At 43.2% G+C, this 7,087-nt stretch overlaps 1 protein-coding gene and 1 long non-coding RNA gene across 2 annotated transcripts in view; both read left to right on the top strand.

The window, feature by feature from the left end:
* The window catches only part of ech1 (enoyl CoA hydratase 1, peroxisomal), a 55,911-nt gene that overhangs the window by 4,258 nt on the left and 44,566 nt on the right, over positions 1-7,087 (top strand).
* On the top strand, positions 3,115-3,997 carry LOC117508724. The gene is made up of 3 exons (XR_004560178.1): positions 3,115-3,362; positions 3,643-3,777; positions 3,879-3,997. It is a non-coding gene; the product is annotated as an uncharacterized LOC117508724 (long non-coding RNA).

Here is a 7,087-nt window from a genome sequence, read left to right as displayed (position 1 = left end):
TTAAGGTTTCCAACGGAGGTGTTTTTCCTGTCGCGACCCCCCGCGGTCGGGTCCGGCCCGACATGCGACTCTGCCCGCACGTTCTTTCATTACAAAATGTCCGTTAACAATGGACTGTCCGAATAAACTCCTCATGCCGACTTCTTCTGAAAGTTCTCTGTTCTCTGACGACTTCCTCGATCAGTAGAGTCTGAAATATGGAAGTTTTTAACTTAAAACGGTGAGACACTGCCGCCTCGAAGCGCAGATTGCCGTCAGGCGCCGTGGGCCGTCCTTACGGCGACACTACCAGACCAAAATCTCTCATCAGCCGTTAAAATTTTTTACCGAAAACCAGATGAATTTATCGAATGGTGTCCACTCAGTTGTGCCTTACAGTTTTGAAAAAAATTTGATCAAACAAAGCAGCAGTCTCTGAGCCATCCTAAACGTGCTGATGTCCAACTCTTCTGCAATTTCTCTGGTAGTCATAGGACGTCCCTGATCAACACAGCGTTCACTTTGGAAATGATCTGGTCGTTTCAGCCTGTCGATGGCTGCTCGGAGCGCGGCGCGCCCTACGCCGCTGTGGGCCGTCTTTAATCCGGTTGTAATGCTCCTTAATCTGTGTGACGCCCAGAGTATCCTCACCGAAAGCCATCTGAGTCTTCCGAATGGTTTCCACCTGGCTGTCTCTCACAGTTTCTGGAAAAATTTGATTCAGCGCTGCTCCAATCTCTCAGCCATTTCCCTGACAATGAAAATCCAACGAGGGGGCTGGACCAGTGCTCACTCAAAGCCTGCCTACAGGCGAATGATGCAACCGACAGGCTTGAAAAAACTCACGCATGCGCACGAAGGTTCAAGCTTTGCTGACACAAGCGCACATGATTCAAATCCATATAGTTTTTGAATAAAATAAAAAGGTCGGATACTTTTCTAACAGACATATATACATGTGTGTACTGTTAGACAGTACATACATATATATATATATACATTTATTGTGGACAGTCTAAGGTGTGCCTTAGACTGTCCACAATAAAAGGCCACTCTGAAAGGTGCAGTTTTGTTTTATTGAGGGGGGGATACCAGTCAGTATCTGGTGTGACCACCATTTGCCTCATGCAGTGCAACACATCTCCTTCGCATAGAGTTGATCAGGTTGTCAATTGTTGCCTGTGGAATGTTGGTCCACTCCTCTTCAATGGCTGTGCAAAGTTGCTGGATATTGGCAGGAACTGGTACATGCTGTCGTATACGCTGGTCCAGAGCATCCCAAACATGCTCAATGGGTGACATGTCCGGTTAGTATGCCGGCCATGCAAGAACTGGGACATTTTCAGCTTCCAAGAATTGTGTACAGATCCTTGCAACATGGGGCCGTGCATTATCCTGCTGCAACATAAGGTGATATTCTTGGATGTATGGCACAACAGTGGGCCTCAGGATCTCGTCACGGTATCTCTGTGCATTCAAAATGCCATCAATAAAATGCACACCTGTGCACTAATCATGGTGTCTAATCAGCATCTTGGTATGGCACACCTGTGAGGTGGGATGGATTATCTCAGCAAAGGAGAAGTGCTCACTATCACAGATTTAGACTGGTTTGTGAACAATATTTGAGGGAAATGGTGATATTGTGTATGTGGAAAAGGTTTTAGATGTTTGAGTTCATCTCATACAAAATGCGAACAAAACCAAAAGTGTTGCGTTTATATTTTTGTTGAGTGTGTATATATATATATATATACATACAGCCCTTGGCAAAAATTATGGAATCACCGTCCTCGGAGGATGTTCATTCAGTTGTTTAATTTTGTAGAAAAAAAAGCAGATCACAGACATGACACAAAACTAAAGTCATTTCAAATGGCAACTTTCTGGCTTTAAGAAACACTATAAGAAATCAGGAAAAAAAATTGTGGCAGTCAGTAACGGTTACTTTTTTAGACCAAGCAGAGGGAAAAAAATATGGACTCACTCAATTCTGAGGAAAAAATTATGGAATCATGAAAAACAAAAGAACGCTCCAACACATCACTAGTATTTTGTTGCACCACCTCTGGCTTTTATAGCAGCTTGCAGTCTCTGAGGCATGGACTGAATGTGTGACAAACAGTACTCTTCATCAGTCTGGCTCCAACTTTCTCTGATTGCTGTTACCAGATCAGCTTTGCAGGTTGGAGCCTTGTCATGGACCATTTTCTTCAACTTCCACCAAAGATTTTCAATTGGATTAAGATCCGAACTATTTGCAGGCCATGACATTGACCCTATGTGTCTTTTTGCAAGGAATGTTTTCACAGTTTTTGCTCTATGGCAAGATGCATTATCATCTTGAAAAATGATTTCATCATCCCCAAACATCCTTTCAATTGATGGGATAAGAAAAGTGTCCAAAATATCAACGTAAACTTGTGCATTTATTGATGATGTAATGACAGCCATCTCCCCAGTGCCTTTACCTGACATGCAGCCCCATATCATCAATGACTGTGGAAATTTACATGTTCTCTTCAGGCAGTCATCTTTATAAATCTCATTGGAACGGCACCAAACAAAAGTTCCGGCATCATCACCTTGCCCAATGCAGATTCGAGATTCATCACTGAATATGACTTTCATCCAGTCATCCACAGTCCACGATTACTTTTCCTTAGCCCATTGTAACCTTGTTTTTTTTCTGTTTAGGTGTTAATGATGGCTTTTGTTTAGCTTTTCTGTATGGAAATCCCATTTCCTTTAGGCGGTTTCTTACAGTTCGGTCACAGACGTTGACTCCAGTTTCCTCCCATTCGTTCCTCATTTGTTTTGTTGTGCATTTTCGATTTTTGAGACATATTGCTTTAAGTTTTCTGTCTTGACGCTTTGATTTCTTCCTTGGTCTACCAGTATGTTTGCCTTTAACAACCTTCCCATATTGTTTGTATTTGGTCCAGAGTTTAGACACAGCTGACTGTGAACAACAAACATCTTTTGCAACATTGCGTGATGATTTACCCTCTTTTAAGAGTTTGATAATCCTCTCCTTTATTTCAGTTGACATCTCTCGTGTTGGAGCCATGATTCATGTCAGTCCACTTGGTGCAACAGCTCTCCAAGGTGTGATCATTCCTTTTTAGATGCAGACTAACGAGCAGATCTGATTTGATGCAGGTGTTAGTTTTGGGGATGAAAATTTACAGGGTGATTCCATAATTTCTTCTTCTTCTTTTCCTAAGCCTGTATTCCCGCTTTTGCAGGGTCGGCTGCCTTGGTCTTTGTCCTCCAGGTTTTCCTGTCCTGGGCCTCCTCTGGTCTCACTCCGAAGTGGGTCATATCTTCCTTGATGCAATCCATCCATCTCTTACGAGGTCGTCCTCGGGGTCTCCTTCCCGGTATGCTTGCTTCCCATACCTTCTTAACTGGGTTCTCCTCTTCCATCTTGGCTACATGGCCATACCACCTTAACCGTATCTCTCTAACTTTCTCATTTATGGTGTTTATTTGTAGCTCTCTTCTGATGTCTTCACTCCTCTCTCGATCTCTCAGTGTCACTCCCTTTATTCTCCTAAGCATTCTCATCTCAGTTGACTCTAGGATTCTCTCTGTCTTTTTTCCCATGGTCCATACCTCCGCTCCATACAGTAGTACTGGTCTTATGATGGTGTTGTACAGTTTGACCTTCAGGCTTCTTGGCATCCTTTTGTCGTTGATGACTCCGGACAACTCTCTCCACTTGGCCCAAGCTGCTGACACTCTTGCTCTGATTGTACATTCGGTTCCTCCATTCTCTGGTATTGTTACTCCCAGGTACTTAAACTCCCTGACCTGCTTCAGGGTTGTGTTGTTTCTGTCTCTGATGTTCACCTTCACATCTCTACTGCTGCTTACCATGACCTCTGTCTTTCCAGTGTTCACCTTCAGGCCCATCCTTTCCATACCGATCTGCCACTTCAACCACCTCCTCTGGAGCTCTACCTCATTTTCGGCAATTACGGCCAGATCGTCAGCGAACAGCAGCTCCCAGGGCAAGCCAGTTTTAAATTCTTCACTTATCACATCCAGTATGATAATAAACAGAAATGGGCTTAGTCCCGATCCTTGATGGAGACCCACTCCCATGTTGAACTCCTCAGTCCTTCCATATTTGGTCCTAACTACTGTTCTTGCCCCACGGTAGGTTGTCATCACCATTTGTACCAGTTTCTCCGGGACCTGTTGTTTTCTGAGGCACCAATATACCAGCTCCCTCTGTACCCGGTCATAAGCTTTATCCAGGTCCACAAAGGTATAGAAGAGCTCATTGTTCGCTTCTAGATGTTTTTCCTGCAGCTGCTTGATGATAAAAACTGCATCTGTGGTCCCTTTTCCTAGGCTAAAGCCAAGTGATTCCATAATTTATTCCTCAGAATTGAGTGAGTCCATATTTTTTTCCCTCTGCTTGGTCTAAAAAAGTAACCGTTACTGACTGCCACAATTTTTTTTCTTGATTTCTTATAGTGTTTCTTAAAGCCAGAAAGTTACCATTTGAAATGACTTTAGTTTTGTGTCATGTCTGTGATCTGCTTGTTTTCTACAAAATTAAACAACTGAATGAACATCCTCCAAGGCCGGTGATTCCATAATTATTGCCAGGGGTTGTATATATATATATATATATATATATATATATATATATATATATATATGTATGTATATATATATGTATGTATGTATATGTATGTATATGTATGTATATATATATATATGTATGTATGTATATATATGTATATATATATATGTATGTATGTATCTGCTCCACAGCCTGTTCAGTGGATTTTTGTTTTGTTTTTTACCACTGTTGTCGTGTGTTACCTGTGCTGCTCCACAGCCTGTCCAGTGGATTTTTATTTTATTATTTTATTTTATTTTTTTTATTTTTTATTTTTTTTTAGCACTGTTGTCGTGCGTTACCTGTGCTGCTCCACAGCCTGTCCAGTGGATTTTTATTTTATTTTTTACCACTGTTGTCGTGCGTTACCTGTGCTGCTCCACAGCCTGTCCAGTGGATTTTGTTTTTTATTTTATTTTTTTGGGCGCTGTTGTCGTGCGTTACCTGTGCTGCTCCACAGCCTGTCCAGTGGATTTTTATTTAGCGCTGTTGTCGTGCGTTACCTGTGCTGCTCCACAGCCTGTCTAGTGGATTTTTATTTTGTTTTAGCACTGTTGTCGTGCGTTGCCTGTGCTGCTCCACAGCCTGTCCAGTGGATTTTTATTTTTATTTTATTTTAGTTTTTAGCACTGTTGTTGTGCGTTACCTGTGCTGCTCCACAGCCTGTCCAGTGGATTTTTATTTTGTTTTAGCACTGTTGTTGTGCATTACCTGTGCTGCTCCACAGCCTGTCTAGTGGATTTTTATTTTGTTTTAGCACTGTTGTCGTGCGTTACCTGTGCTGCTCCACAGCCTGTCTAGTGGATTTTTATTTTGTTTTAGCACTGTTGTTGTGCGTTACCTGTGCTGCTCCACAGCCTGTCTAGTGGATTTCTATTTTGTTTTAGCACTGTTGTCGTGCGTTACCTGTGCTGCTCCACAGCCTGTCTAGTGGATTTTTATTTTGTTTTAGCACTGTTGTCGTGCGTTGCCTGTGCTGCTCCACAGCCTGTCCAGTGGATTTTTATTTTATTTTATTTTTTAGCACTGTTGTTGTGTGTTACCTGTGCTGCTCCACAGCCTGTCCAGTGGATTTTTATTTTTATTTTATTTTTTAGCACTGTTGTCGTGCGTTACCTGTGCTGCTCCACAGCCTGTCTAGTGGATTTTTATTTTGTTTTAGCACTGTTGTCGTGCGTTGCCTGTGCTGCTCCACAGCCTGTCCAGTGGATTTTTATTTTATTTTATTTTTTAGCACTGTTGTTGTGCGTTACCTGTGCTGCTCCACAGCCTGTCTAGTGGATTTTTATTTTATTTTAGCACTGTTGTCGTGCGTTACCTGTGCTGCTCCACAGCCTGTCTAGTGGATTTTTATTTTGTTTTAGCACTGTTGTCGTGCGTTGCCTGTGCTGCTCCACAGCCTGTCCATTGGATTTTTATTTTTATTTTATTTTATTTTTTAGCACTGTTGTTGTGCGTTACATGTGCTGCTCCACAGCCTGTCTAGTGGATTTTTATTTTATTTTAGCACTGTTGTTGTGCGTTACCTGTGCTGCTCCACAGCCTGTCTAGTGTCGGATTCCCTGTTTGGGAATCCGCTAGCTTAGCGTAGCTACTAGCTCTTAGCCGTTTTAGCATGGCGGCTTCTCCTGTCTCTCCCGTACTTTTCTGCTCTGGGTGTGAAATGTTTAGTTATTCCTCGGCCTCTTTTAGCAGTAACGGTACATGTAATAAGTGCAGCTTATTCGTAGCTTTGGAGGCCAGGCTGGGCGAATTGGAGGCTCGGCTCCGCACCGTGGAAAATTCTACAGCTAGCCAGGCCCCTGTAGTCGGTGCGGACCAAGGTAGTTTAGCCGCCGTTAGTTCCCCCCTGGCAGACCCCGTGCAGTCGGGAAGGCAGGCTGACTGGGTGACTGTGAGGAGGAAGCGTAGCCCTAAACAGAAGCCCCGTGTACACCGTCAACCCGTTCACATCTCTAACCGTTTTTCCCCACTCGACGATACACTCGCCGAGGATCAAACTCTGGTTATTGGCGACTCTGTTTGAGAAATGTGAAGTTAGCGACACCAGCAACCATTGTCAATTGTCTTCCGGGGGCCAGAGCAGGCGACATCGAAGGACATTTGAAATTGCTGGCTAAGGCTAAGCGTAAATTTGGTAAGATTGTAATTCACGTCGGCAGTAATGACACTCGGTTACGCCAATCGGAGGTCACTAAAATTAACATTGAATCGGTGTGTAACTTTGCAAAAACAATGTCGGACTCTGTTGTTTTCTCTGGGCCCCTCCCCAATCAGACCGGGAGTGACATGTTTAGCCGCATGTTCTCCTTGAATTGCTGGCTGTCTGAGTGGTGTCCAAAAAATGAGGTGGGCTTCATTGATAATTGGCAAAGCTTCTGGGGAAAACCTGGTCTTGTTAGGAGAGACGGCATCCATCCCACTTTAGAGGGAGCAGCTCTCATTTCTAGAAATCTGGCCAATTTTTTG

The sequence above is a fragment of the Thalassophryne amazonica genome, chromosome 4 (assembly GCF_902500255.1).
Source record: "Thalassophryne amazonica chromosome 4, fThaAma1.1, whole genome shotgun sequence".
Taxonomy (NCBI): domain Eukaryota; kingdom Metazoa; phylum Chordata; class Actinopteri; order Batrachoidiformes; family Batrachoididae; genus Thalassophryne; species Thalassophryne amazonica.
This window is presented reverse-complemented; position numbering and strand designations above follow the sequence as displayed.